At 47.9% G+C, this 13,287-nt stretch overlaps 1 long non-coding RNA gene across 2 annotated transcripts; it reads right to left on the bottom strand.

The window, feature by feature from the left end:
• Nucleotides 1-873: 873 nt before the first annotated feature.
• LOC103680508 lies at nucleotides 874-13,181 on the bottom strand. Of its 2 annotated transcripts, XR_573125.2 has the most exons (6): nucleotides 10,194-13,181; nucleotides 8,253-8,336; nucleotides 7,179-7,495; nucleotides 5,131-5,280; nucleotides 1,637-1,695; nucleotides 874-890 (listed from the first exon to the last, which is right to left on the bottom strand). It is a non-coding gene; the product is annotated as an uncharacterized LOC103680508 (long non-coding RNA). The 2 variants fall into 2 exon arrangements; XR_573126.2 differs by lacking the exons at nucleotides 874-890; nucleotides 1,637-1,695; nucleotides 5,131-5,280 and adding exons at nucleotides 1,885-1,919; nucleotides 4,886-5,094.
• Nucleotides 13,182-13,287: the final 106 nt, after the last annotated feature.

Below are 13,287 nucleotides of genomic sequence, written 5' to 3'. Positions count from 1 at the left end.
TCTGGCATCTGTCTTTGCCTCTATCCTTTGGCTTTCAAGATGGCGACAGACAATGGGTGAGAAAAGGAAGCAAAGGGGCAGAGCACTTGGGAGGGGAGTCCAGGCTCACCTCATGTCTGCTGCCCTTTGAGCTGTACATATGCCATACACGTCAAGGTAATGACAGCGGACAGGGAAGGCAGGTACACAGAATGTTACTGTCCTAAAAGGAGACTGTGAAAGGAGACCACAAATGATCTGTGGGCTGGTCAGGAGCGAGTTGGGAGGGGAAATCCAACCGTAAGTATCTGCGGCTGTGGCTACTGGTGACCACACCCACTGTGTGAAGCAGGTGACCAAAGAATCCTCCCAAAAGCCAGATCTAACTTGTTGCTTCTTTGATTGTAATATTCAGTAAAGACCCAAGACATTTTCTTTCTAGCCCTGCTCCCCCCACCCCAGCTTCAACCCAGCTTCAAAGGCTTTAGATACTGTTTTGTAGAGTCTGCGTTTCTCTTTATCATTTGTTTATATCTCACACATGCACAAAAGCTTTACCCTAAAGACTGGATTGTGCCTTCCAGATGCTTCCTTAGTGGTGCCCAAAAACACGATGCGATGACAGTGCCTTATCTGTGAGGGCACCTGAGGAAGCACAGAGATTAAACAAATGAGACTCAACTCAAACCATTAATGACACCCAGTACCAAATTTATTTTTGATTTAAAGTTTACCAGAAATAGCAAGATGGGGCGCCTGGGTGGCACAGCTGTTAAACGTCTGCCTTCGGCTCAGGGCGTGATCCCGGCGTTATGGGGTCGAGCCCCACATCAGGCTCCTCCACTGGGAGCCTGCTTCTTCCTCTCCCACTCCCCCTGCTGTGCTCCCTCTCTCGTTGGCTGTCTCTCTCTCTGTCAAATAAACAAATAAAATCTTTAAAAAAAAAAAAAAGAAATAGCAAGATACAGCCAAGCTTTGTTCCCTCAGGAAGATCTAAGATTGTCGACACAACTCCCCAGTTGTCTGTTCTCTTCAGCACTAAGACCGCTTTGGCTAAGATTTCACATGTGAGGTTTAAGCACTGCATCTAGTACATTGCTTGAACAGAGGAGTCCTTTCAGTTATGAAATACCTCCTTTTTATACCTATCTTTTCATATCTTACTTATGATGGCACCTGATATAACATAAAATAATGCAAATGAGATTCAATGTGAATCACTGATCAGACTTAGCATCAAGTTTACTTCTGATTCAGTTTACAAGCAATAGCAAGACATAGCAATTGGCAAATAAATTACATAGCTTATGAAACATTTTCCAATGAGCCATGTCCCATAAATACATAAATTTCAGGTTTATTTACAATAAGCAGCTGACACAGACTAGGTTGATCCTGCTATAATAGCTCATAGATAAAGATTCCCCCTTATCTTTCTGCTGGTAAATATCATTTACCAAATGGTATTACCAAATGGTAAATTACCATTTGTGCATTTTCCAGGAAATCTGGTTATAGGGAGCTGGCAAGGGAATTTGTCTGGTTTATCTTTTCTTTCCAGATGTCCCAAATAAATAGGTTGCCAGCCTGCTGCTAGCCTTTTTTTTTTTTTTAAGCACTTAATAAATTAAAAAACAAAAACAAAAAACTTCCATACCCATTGCCATCTTGAATCCCCATGAAACCTTTGGAGCAAGCAAAGCCAGATTCCTCCTCCTTGTAAAGTGGGGGAAAATGAAATTCAGAAAAATTGGGTGTTGGGGCGCCTGGGTAGCGCAGTCGTTAAAGCGGCTGACTTCGGCTCAGGGCGTGATCCCGGCGGACCGGGATCGAGTCCCACATCAGGCTCTTCCGCTATGAGCCTGCTTCTTCCTCTCCCACTTCCCCTGCTGTGTTCCCTCTCTCGCTGGCTGTCTCTCTGTCACATAAATAAATAAAATCTTAAAAAAAAAAAAAAAAAAAAAAGAAAAATTGGGTGAGTCATAGAGAACCTTGAAGCAAGCTGAGATCGAAGCAACTTGAGAAATTCAGCCCTTGGTCCATAATATTCCGTCTTATACTTTCCCTTCTGGATCATGATCCTTCATCAAGAACAACATGTGAGTCACCCCTGAAACTCACATATATATAAAGGCAGAAAAAAATTTAGAAGCACTGTTTTAAACAATGACCACTGGATAATGTCTTACGTGCTCTGTAACTACCAAGAGCAATCAATCCGAGAGCTCTGAGCTGTGTGGGTGACGGAAGCCTCGATAGATACCTTTCTGTCACTGGTTCCCGGGAGAATGGAGCAACTCTCAAAGTGGTCGTAATGATGATTTGCTCTCTTACGCACACCGGGGTTCCATCAATTAGCATATGTAGCATGCTTGTGCTCTACTCATCTATGAATCTCTTGGGTCTGTGGGTGCCTAGTAGGTGCACAGTAAAGGTTTTGGTTGGACTAAAAATCTGCATTTGGAAACTTAAATAACCTTTCAAAGCAGGAACCTCAGAAATAATTATCTTTACTTTGCAAATGAGGGAAACAGTGCTTAAGGAAATGTAATGGTATTTTCAAGTTTGTAGTTGGAAAGTATCCAAATCAGGGCTTATCCCCAGATCTCAGCGAACTCAAAGAAGATTCCCCTCCCCTCCTCCTGGGTTATATGAATACTACAGCAGTGCCTTCCTTCCTCTTTTAAAACCAAGGTCAGCATTGTTACTCAATAATCTCTTCATTGATTATGTAACCTTTGCCCCTATTATCTCCAGTTCAATTCTTGTTATTCAAAGTGCAGACACTGAAAACCTTCGAGACTCTTGTAATCAGCGAGTTTGCAAGGTGAGGAATAGAAACTGGACGCTTAGCGCAAAGGTCTTTGGCGCTAAATACCCATGTGCCACGAACAGTCCCTTAACAAGTCTCTGTTTCATTAACTGTAAAAGCAAGGAGCTAGCAGAGTCTGTCCCTGGGTCCTCTGAGTTCTAGAAGTCTCTGATAACTCCCGTCTTGCTAGTTTATTCCTGCAGTATGCACTTGTTTAAGTGGGTCTTAAGGAACAAGAATTATATTTATTTTATTTCCTATTCTAATAGCGAGGCAATTTAATTTCACCACCTATCTGATGCCCCAGGTGAGCTGTATGGCCACCATCTTTAGCCACTCGCTGGCTGAATCCAGAGAAGAGCAGTGAACCTCATCTTGACTAACTCAGTGCTGAATCACGTTTGTGCCTTTTAGAGATGCCCCCTTCAATCCAGAAATTGTGGGGGACCAGAAGACACACTCGATACAACTTTCACTTCAGGATAAGCCAGAATGACCCAGAGCTCCCACTGACAAGCAAAAACCTATTTAAAGTGTACCCAGGAGATAAAATAGATATCAAGACTTCGCAAAAGAAAGAGGAGAAAAGAGGGAGAGAAATGAGAAACAGGAAAGAGAAAAGGGAAAGCAAAAAAAAAAAAAAAAGGAAACAAGACAAGAAAAAGAAACGGAGTTCGTGAGGTGCTAACCCGTGCTGGGCATGCGATCCACACGGCTGTGTTAGCTTTTCCCCACGACCCTGAGGGGGTGAAACAGACCTCCTTCACATTGGGCCATTGAGGAAAACGAGGCTCAGGACTGTTGCGGGCTTCCACCGCTCCAGGGACAGGTAACAGACACCGATCCAGAGGGCAGGGGACAGCAAGGCAACAGTGAGGGTCTGCAGTGTAGAATGGACAAGTCCACAGTCTCACCTGCCACAGCAAATATGCCGGCTGGCTGAGCTCCACCTTGGGCTGCCAGACTAGACCTCTGGTAAATGGAGGCTGGTATATAGGGGACCCACACTGCCAACGTGTGCATTGGTCACATCAGGCCCCAGTTTTCATCAGCAGAGGCCAAGATCCATTTCATCAAGGTTTATTTTATGCCTGTGCCTGTTCTTAGAAGCTCCGTCGAGTCAGCAGCCTTCCATCGGGAACTTACGCAGTCAGTTGAGAGGGAAGGTGTGTCTTTGAGGACCTTTAAGCACGGGCTCAAGCATGACTGGCTTAAGAAACCCAGAAGACTTTCAGGGATTCTCCCCCTGCCCATTTAGCTCGATCCTTAGGTGGGCAGGGGGTGGCTCTCCCAGGAATGCCATTGCTTACAGTGATGACTGCCTCTCACAGCTACCATGACGTCACAGTTCGGGAAAGGCAGGGGGACGAGACACCAGCCCTGACTCCTGCCAGGTACGCTCGTTGGCCGGGAGCTCTGGAGCCTCGTGACGTGCCCTTGACTATTTTAATTTTTCAAAAATGCATGCAACTCAGCGATATGTATTTACAGGAATGCTTTGCTTAGCTAAAAGGCAAACAGAGCCACTTTCGGATAATTCAAGTGACAAGAACCAACAAGCAAAAACCTCATAAAAAAAAAATCCTACACAGCTCAAGAAATTGTGATTTTTATCCTAAAATTCTGTTCCAACAAGAATCTGTAAGTTTCTCTTGCCAACCCTCCCCCACCCCACCCCCCGTGCTGCCGAGTTCAGCCACAGTAGTGCTTATCTACCTGGAGGTATCGTTTCTATATCATTAATTTATGATATATACATGTGCGTGTTTATTTTTATCTGTTTACTTAGAATCATCAGCAATTCGGGGTAGCAAAGGGAGACCTTGGGTGTCCTTTGGGGTAACTGCAGTGTTCTTTGTCCTGACTGTACAGCAGATGCTCAGAGCACTCGTGCTAACACTGAGCTCTCTTTGACTGTCTCTGTCTTTTGTGCTAATTCTGGGTACAGCGTGGTGTCGCATTATTCTTGTGTGGTAGCTTGGATTATTGTTACACTCTTTCATTCCCCCTCTCGCTATAAAATTATTCAGCCACAAGCTTTGTCATGGGACTTTGGAGACCCTCCCCTACTCCAGACAGAGGGTGTTTCCTCACCTACTTGGTCTGTGACTTGGCCCAGTGATTACCGTGGTCAATGTAACTTTCGCCGAAATAACACGTGCGGAGGCTCTGCCTGTGCTGGCATGGTTTGGCCGGTGACCGCCATGAGCAGAGTGGACCCAGGGAGCCACTGCCCCTACGGCCTGGGCCCCAGAAGGCAGACATAACCAAACCCGTAGCTTGAAGCAGAGCTTCCATCTGACCTGAAATCACATATGCAGGAAAAATAAATAACTAACCTCTGTGGTTGTAGCCAACTGACATTTTGATGTTTTGTTCGGCAGCGTTATTGCAGTCATGGTGATTAAAGTACATTTCTAGTAGACACGCTAGGAACCTCAGTATTGTTCAGGTCTCTGTTTGAGATCACTACCAAAAGCCACTGTCACCTGGAAAATAGGGCCAATTGGACACTTGTAGGAAATTAACTTGAGTGGCCCTCAAGCCAGCAACCAAGCAATTGCTGTCTACACATTAACTGTCTGTCTGTAAGTCTGAAAGTTACAGAACTCCACCAGAATATAAAAATTCACAGCCATCGGTTCCCTCTTTTGTGCTATGATCATTGAACAGGCCGTGGAAGACACTACTCTTGCAAGAAAATGGAGCTTCTGTACTACAGGTCTTCCCTTCCCTCGGCCTGAGCACAGGCATGAACAAGAACTGGTTAGTGAGGGGCTCGCGAGGGTTTGAGCTGATGCTGAGATACACGGACACACCAGCTGTACCTCACACAGGCTCCTGACCAGTCCCTCCTACTTAAAATAAGAAACACTATTGGCAATTAACCTATCAGTTAAAGCACAGGTACCATGATTCACTACTTACCAGTTACCAACCCTTACAAGAGGTCCTTTGCACGTTCATTCAGAAATCACAATGATTCTATAAACTAGGGACATTTAGAATTCCCAGTCTGCAGATGAGGACATGAGGCCCAGAGAAGTTAAGTAATTTGTCTGAAGCTTCCCATCTAGTTTCTAAGCTAGAAGTTCAATCCAGGTCTTTCTGAGTACAAAGCAATCCTGGTCTCCAGCCTCCGCCTGCTTTTCGCCATCCTGTTCTTACCTCGCCAATTTTAGGTGATTTCTCTGTCACCAGGCTGTATCAGGTTCCCCAGGTTCTCCCCTGGGGTCTGCCTAGCTCTTCTGCAGGCACGTAGCAAAGACGGGATCACGACCGCCATTGCCTGATGCTAGCTTTCAAAGGAAATGAACGCAAAACGATGATGACATCTCACCGCGATACAGCCCGCATGTCAGCACCGTGTTGGCACAGGAGATAATCTGGGTGGAGAAGAAGCTACAAATCCACTTACAAGGATGTTGCTGTTAGAGGTGTCTTGACCTTGGCCAACTCTTGGTCCCACGGGCAAGAAACACTCCTAGCAGGGAACTAAGGTACCATAATAAGCATGAGCTTTTCTCCAAGTTTTTCCTACACAAACACTTCCCCTTTGGAAACGGGCTTTTGGGGGTGATGGGAAGAGCAGGACTCTGGAGTGGGCTGGGACTGGTCGTAAACCAGCCATTTCCTCGTGTGACCGTGCTGAAGCTAGTGACGTCACCTCACGGTAAGCTTCCGCTTCTAACTACAAATCAGGGGCAACCCTCAGACACAGAGCCCGAGATGAGAATCTGCATTATTAAAGAAGCACTCCCAGGGGAAGCTGGAAATTGAAGAGCAGGAGAAGCACGAGAGGCAACAGGGAGGAAGCCACACAGGAGTGTAATCCCAGGCAAAAGTCCTGCAAAGGGTAGGGGCGCCTGGGTGGCTCCATTGGTTAAGCGTCAGACTCTTGATTTCAGCTCAGGTCATGATCTCGGGGTCGTGGGATCAAGCCCCACATTGGGCTCCACGCCCAGCAAAGAATCTGCTTCTCTCTCTCTCCCTCTCCCCCACCTCCCGTCTCTCCTGCCCCCACTTTCTCTCTGAAATAAATAAGTAAATCTTAAAAAAAAAAAAAAAAAGTCCTGCAAAGGGTATCCTCAGCCTAATCCTAAAGAGCATGCTGAGCTGCAAATTATGCCTCTGAGCGAGCCTCCCCGGAGGCGTTTCGCATCTGTGCACCTGCTAGCCCCTGGTTAAGGGCTGGGCGAAGGGCGTGGGTATAAATGCTGAGGCACTTCCGAGTCCGCAAACAAGCCCCAGGAGCCCAGGAGAAGCCCTACGAGCAGTAGCACAGGTGCTTCATTTTGGGAGGCAAGAGCACACCCCAAATGGGGGGAAAGGGACCCAAGGTGATCTTGGTGGAGTACCAGCATTTTTCACCACAAATGATACTTACCTTGCTGGGCTGGTCTATATCTCTATCCAGATGTCTCTACAGAGAGTTGCTCGAAACATTCTGACACGCAGAAGGCACCCGATCCGTAGGATGTGTTAGCATCACCGTCGTTATCATGATTAGTGTTCTGTTATTGCCCATGAAATCGTGCCGGGCCCACAGCTGCAGTTCTGTGCACTCTGCCCGGCCATACCCACGTGCTCCATTCGCCCCCAGGGTTGGGGCCTACGTGCTTATGTCACATCACTGGCTTTCTCCAGTTGGCACCATGATTGTCATCCAGTCTCACGACCACTGTCCTCTTGGAATCTCCTCCACTAGGGTCAGAAAGGCCCCAGTGCTGGTCAGGTGGGATGTTTTCGAGGGAGGCAGGTGGCTGAGGGCTCAAGTCTGAGTGCTACTCTGTCTCTCAGCAGTGCCACTGGGCCTCCAGCAGGCCTGGCCAGCCCCAAATCCTCCTCTCTCATTAAATAAACCCCTGGCCTTTTTAAGTTTTGCCTATTCATCTTCTGCCTTTAAGGGCTAGGGATTGCTCAGAATGAACCAAAGTCCACAAAAGGGCTTCTTTTCCCTTTATGTCTAAGATCTACCCTGAGAGACCTGGTGCAGCCCTCTCTCCCGAGGGGGCCTAGGACACCCACAGGAACAATGCAGCGTGGGCTTTATTTAATTAATCTTTTTTAACAATCAGCCTTTTCCCTGTGCCAGCCGGGCAAGCTCATCTATGAAGGAGCCTCCCCTCTGTGACTAATCCTCTATGTTAAAAGATTGTGCTTTGCAACAAAGCCTTTACATACATCAGCTCACAAGAGCTGTGTCTTCTCACAGTTGCCAGACAGCCCCCCTGGCCACACTACTCTGGGACCTCATTTTCTAGGCTGCCATCATGCCTGAAATTAATCTAAGATGGGCTCCTTTTACAAGAGTGGCAGCAAATATCCAATTCAATTTGCTTTCACCCAAGATTTCCCAGGAGTCACGCCGAATGAGATAATCAATGATGATTATAGGGCTTGGCCTGCTTCGCTGAGCCAAAGTGTTAAAAGGAGGGAGAATTTCTGCCCCAGTGCTCACCCAAGTCAGGCAGATCCATGACTATTCTCAGTGGCTCGAAACCATATATGCAGTAGTCACGTGGGGCAGGTCCAGGGGATGCACCTACCAAAGAAAAGAAAGTTCATTTTTGCTTCCCCCCCCCCACCCCAGCATAACAGAAACAAAAATGTATCGAGCGTCTGGAGCAAAGATAAGTAGGCTGTTCAAACCAATGAGGCTGAAGAGATTTAATTTAGATAGCCTAACTTTCCTTGTCTCAGCTAGAGACTAGTCAATGTCTTCGCTACTAATTGAATCAAAAGAAAGTATTAAATTACTTGTTGCTACCCTCTTCACCCTGAGAGGACTCTCTGCTTAGATGATTATTTTGAAAGACCACAAACCCAGAGAAGGAAAGTCAGAGCAAACAGTTCCAGGGGGCCAAAGAAAGCCTCCCAACTCCCACTCCCTCCCTGTCATTCCTCCTTCTTGCCTCAGCGAGTCTTGTCCTCGCTGTCTGGAGGTGGGGATGGGGTCCTGAGCTCTGCACATTCTCACAAAGTCTGTGTCCCAAAGTGAGGACATGATTGCGTATTGGTTACCTACTGCTGTGTAACAGATTGCCCCAGAATGTAGCAGCTAGAAACAACAAACACATGTAATCTCACAGTTCCTGCTGGTTGGGGATCCAGGAGCACATTGGCTATGTGGTTCGGACATGGGCTCTCTCACAGGCTGCACTAAGGGTGTCAGCCGGGGTGACAGTCATCTCAAGAATTGGCCTAGGGAGGATAACCTCTGAGCACATCGTTGTTGGTAAGAGGCCTCAGATGATCAGCTTTCAGGCTCATTGATGTGGGTCTTTCCACAAGGCTGCCTCACTACCTAATGGCCAGATTATTCTTGAGTAAGGGACCCAAGAGAGTGCAGGAGAGCACCCTAGATGGAGGCCACGGCCTTTTTATAACCTCTTCTCAGGAGTGAAATCACTTCACTTTTCTGTTGTCAGTCGTCCCAGCTCCCACTCAAGTGAAGAGGATCACACAGGGCATGAAGACCAGGAACGGGGGTCTTTAGAGACCATCTTAGAGATGACCCTGACAGAGAAGAGACCTGCTCTCTGGAGAGATCATCTGAGCATGAAAGCGGAGGGGCGTTGTCCCACCAGACACTGAGCTCAATCGTGTCTGAAGAAAACTCCAATGGGGGTTGCTTTTTCGTGTTTCAGAGAGCTATCTTTGACTCCAGGGAAAGAAGAAGGGGTATCTGCATGTACCCAGAATTGGTCTGGGTGCTCAGGGTCAGAATCAGAGCTCGAATCAAGGCCTGCCTTCCTAAAGACTTCACTGAAGGTAATGGGCTAAGGATGTACGTGTTGGTCTAGGGGCTGCCTGGTCCCATCGCCTAGCAGCATGGTCAGCAGCACACACAAGACTGCAGGTGGGAACTGTAAGACATCACAAGAGAAGAGACACAGGACCTGGATTAGGAAGACCTGGTTGGTGATCTCTTCTTTCTTTTTGTGTACGATGGCTACAGTCATGGCCCAATGAGCCATACCTCCCAGTATCCACACCTCTGTGTACTGTTCCTCTCCCCCAGTGACTCTGGCTTGCCCATGTGACTCATTTGGGCCAAGTCAACAAGATGTAAGCCCTTGGTAAGTGTTATGTGCACTGGGGCTTGCCTTCTGGGGCTGCTATCCTGGGACCATGATGCTAGGAAGACTCCACTGCGAAGAAACAGGAATGAAGTTCCAAACCATTCCAGCTGAGCCCAGCCCCAGCCAACCCACCCTTCCAGGAGGACACAGTCTCATGAGCTATCTCAGACAAAATTGGCAAGAGACCTAACCAGGCAACTCACAGAATTGGGAGAAGTGATAACTTGCTGGTTTAGGCCACTAAGTGCAGCAGTGATTCGTTACATAGAAATAGTTCACCTATATATTATCACTACCGCCAGAACTGTCAAACCTACCTAGATAGGCAATGGTGGAACTTGGAACAATCCTGTGGTCCCAGTGGCCCCCGAGCCAGAAAGCAGCACCTGCTGAGGGCTTCAAGGCATGTTCTCTCTCTCAGTTATGCCACAGAAGTAGTTAATAAACATCAATTATCCGGTGGTCCTTTTATTCTTCAGAGGGAATCTGGCCTCAACCAAAACAGCTAAATTCCACCGCAGACATATCTTTGACTTAAAGGAGATTATCTTAAGAAATCTCGAGCCAAAGGCCCCTTACAAGTCAGGGATTCCCGAGAGTCCAGGGGAAATTGGATACAGGACCACACTGTGTTTTAAAAAGGCTTTGTGGGGAAAGCAGGGCATCCTTCCATCTCATCAAGTGATTTCTGTGGCTGGTGATCAGCACAGTGACTCTGGCGCCAGAAGGTCACCTGCCCAGGTTGCTCTCAAAGGAAATTGTTTTTCATTTCACCAGCAGGTGAGCAAACTGGATCACCTGGGTGACCCTGAACGTCCCGGGAAGAAGTCAGGTCATCCTTCTGTCCGTCAAGAAGAGCATGTTGTCTGAGCAACTTGACCATCACAATTAATTCCTTCTCCCTATTTCCCTGGTGCCAAGCTTGCCCTCTGAATCGGGATGCAGAGTGAAAACCCATGGAGACGTGAGGGACAGCTCGGCCACCCTGCTCCACTGCCTGGTAAAATCCCACTCGCCTGCCACGTTCCAGCCCCAGCATCGCCTGCTGTGGGGAAGCCTCGCCTGCATTCATCCCAGGGCAGAACAAGAGAGGACGCAGGCTGCATCCTTACCACTGCTATGCCTCATTACTATGTCCCACTAGGGTGGGCCGTGCCTCCATCCGCAAAGCTCGGGGTCACGTTAAGAGGAAGAGCTTGCTGTGGACATCTTGATGTACTTAGGACGCACCTGACGCCGGTGAGCACTTGGTGAAGGGCTGCAAATTCATTCGGTCAGAAAATATTCATTGAATCCCTACTTTGTGCCAGAGCCCTACTCTGAGATCACAGCAGGGAACAAAGACACACATTCCTACCTTCAGAGAGCTCACAATCCACTCAGAGGAGACAGTAAACAGAAAATAGTAAGTAAAATATAGAGTATATGAGAAGGTAATGGGTGCTACGCGGAAAAATAAAACCAAGGAAAGGAACAGGGGGCAGCAGTCTCATAGAAGCTGACATTTGAGCATAGATTTGAAGGCAGAGGGTTTCAGCCAGGCGGATCTGGGGGAAGAGTGTTCTGGGCACATGAAACAGCCAGTGCAAAGGTCCTGAGACAGGGGGTATGCTTGGTTTCTTTGAGGACCAGCAAGCAGGGCAGAATGGTTGTAGCGATGTGAACAAGGGAGCGTCTTCAGAAGATGAGACTGAGCTGGTACTGGGGGTGGCTGAAGTTTGTGTTGGGCTTTGCAGGGCGGAGTAAGGATTTCAGCTTCTAGTCTGAAAAAAGATGGGAAATTGCTTTAGGATTTTTGAGCAGAGGAATGACACGACCTGACTTTGGCTTTCAAAGGATGGATTTGACTGTTCAGTGCAAAAAAGACTGTGGGTAAGAACAGGTGAAAGGAGTTAGGAGGCAGAAATACTAAGAGGCCCCATGAGAGACACTGGGGGCTCGAAGCAGGTAGTGGCAGGGGTCAGCCGGGGATGTATCCCTAATAGTGTTTTCTCACAGATTCGAGGTAATACGTGAAGGACGACGTGAGGAGTCCCAAATAACTCCAAGATTTGGGGTCTGAGTCACTGGCAGGGAGGACTTGCTGTTGGCTGAGTGAGGAGGTTGGGGGCGCTCATGTCCATGCCCGGACATGCAGAGTCTGCTATTTCTGTCGGTGGAGATGTCAAGGAAGCCATGGGGTATTCAAGTCTGGAATCCACAGAGGGCATGTGGGCCAGAAACATGAATTTGAAAGCGTTCATAAACTTGAGCACCTGACCTTACTGTTTTGATTTATTCTCAACAGTAAATTGGGCGCAGGGAGAGGCTATCAGGTGACATATCGGACTCAGTGATTTTCTACCATGTTTTCCGGTGCTTACACCGCTCATTTATCTAGAAGACAATTCGTGTCCCACGCTGTTCACCTCTCTGGCATTCTGCCTTTGTGGGCCTTTCTGCTTCTGATTCCGTGTTTCAGGGTCCTGCAAGACATCACTCTTTCCATCAGAGACCCCAAGTGCAACAGGAGAGCCAGCCTACGGCCATGGGTGAGTAACCCAGCTCTTGGGGACCGCGGCTTCTAAGGAGAGGACGCAGCGGGCAGAGAGAGGTACGATTGTCCAATCACCGGACGGCAGTGGGCTGCAAAGGGCAGACACGCAAAAGAAGCCTTGCTGCCCACCAGGCAGAGGCACAGACGACTCTGTTCTTTCTGACACTGGGCAGGAGGCCGTTTGCTTGTTCGCCTTGGAAGCAGACTGAATGTGTGTCCTGCTTTGCCCGGAACAGCCTGGGTTGGTGTCTTTCATTCCAGCATAATCCTAACAGCATCCCCTTTAACTTCCCAAACTACCCCAGCTTGAATAATAAATCACATGGTCACCCATTTTTATAAGCTTACCTCTTAATATCTTTTACCTAAAAAGCCCCCAGCATCATCTTTCCCTGATAACGCAGAACTTTCTGACTCTTGAGCGGTTATGAATTAACTGAGTCTCTATGGGCCAACCCTGGAAACAGCAAAAGGCATTAAATTCTCTTCTCCTTGCCACCCCCACTTAGAGGGACAAGGACCTGGGCAGTGATCTATGGATATGACTCCCCACTTGGGAATCACTGGGGAGACTGTAGCTTTCAAGGTCCCTGGACTCACCTGCTTTGAGTCCAACCCTCCTAAGAGTCCCGAAGCTGACAGTATGGTAAATGGCTCAGGTCACTTATGCAGAACCACACTCCCTGGTTTTATATCTATTCATACCATCGTTCATTAATGACCTTTCTTCCCAGGGCACCTGGGTGGCTCAATCAGTTAAGAGTCTAATTCTTGATTTCGGCTCAGGTCACGATCTCAGGGTCATGCGATAAACCCCGCCTTGGTCTCTGCGCTCAGTGGGGTGTCAGCTTGGGATTCTGTCCTTCTCCCTCGCC

Source organism: Ursus maritimus, unplaced genomic scaffold, assembly GCF_017311325.1.
Source record: "Ursus maritimus isolate PB19 unplaced genomic scaffold, ASM1731132v1 scaffold_22, whole genome shotgun sequence".
NCBI lineage: Eukaryota > Metazoa > Chordata > Mammalia > Carnivora > Ursidae > Ursus > Ursus maritimus.
This window is presented reverse-complemented; position numbering and strand designations above follow the sequence as displayed.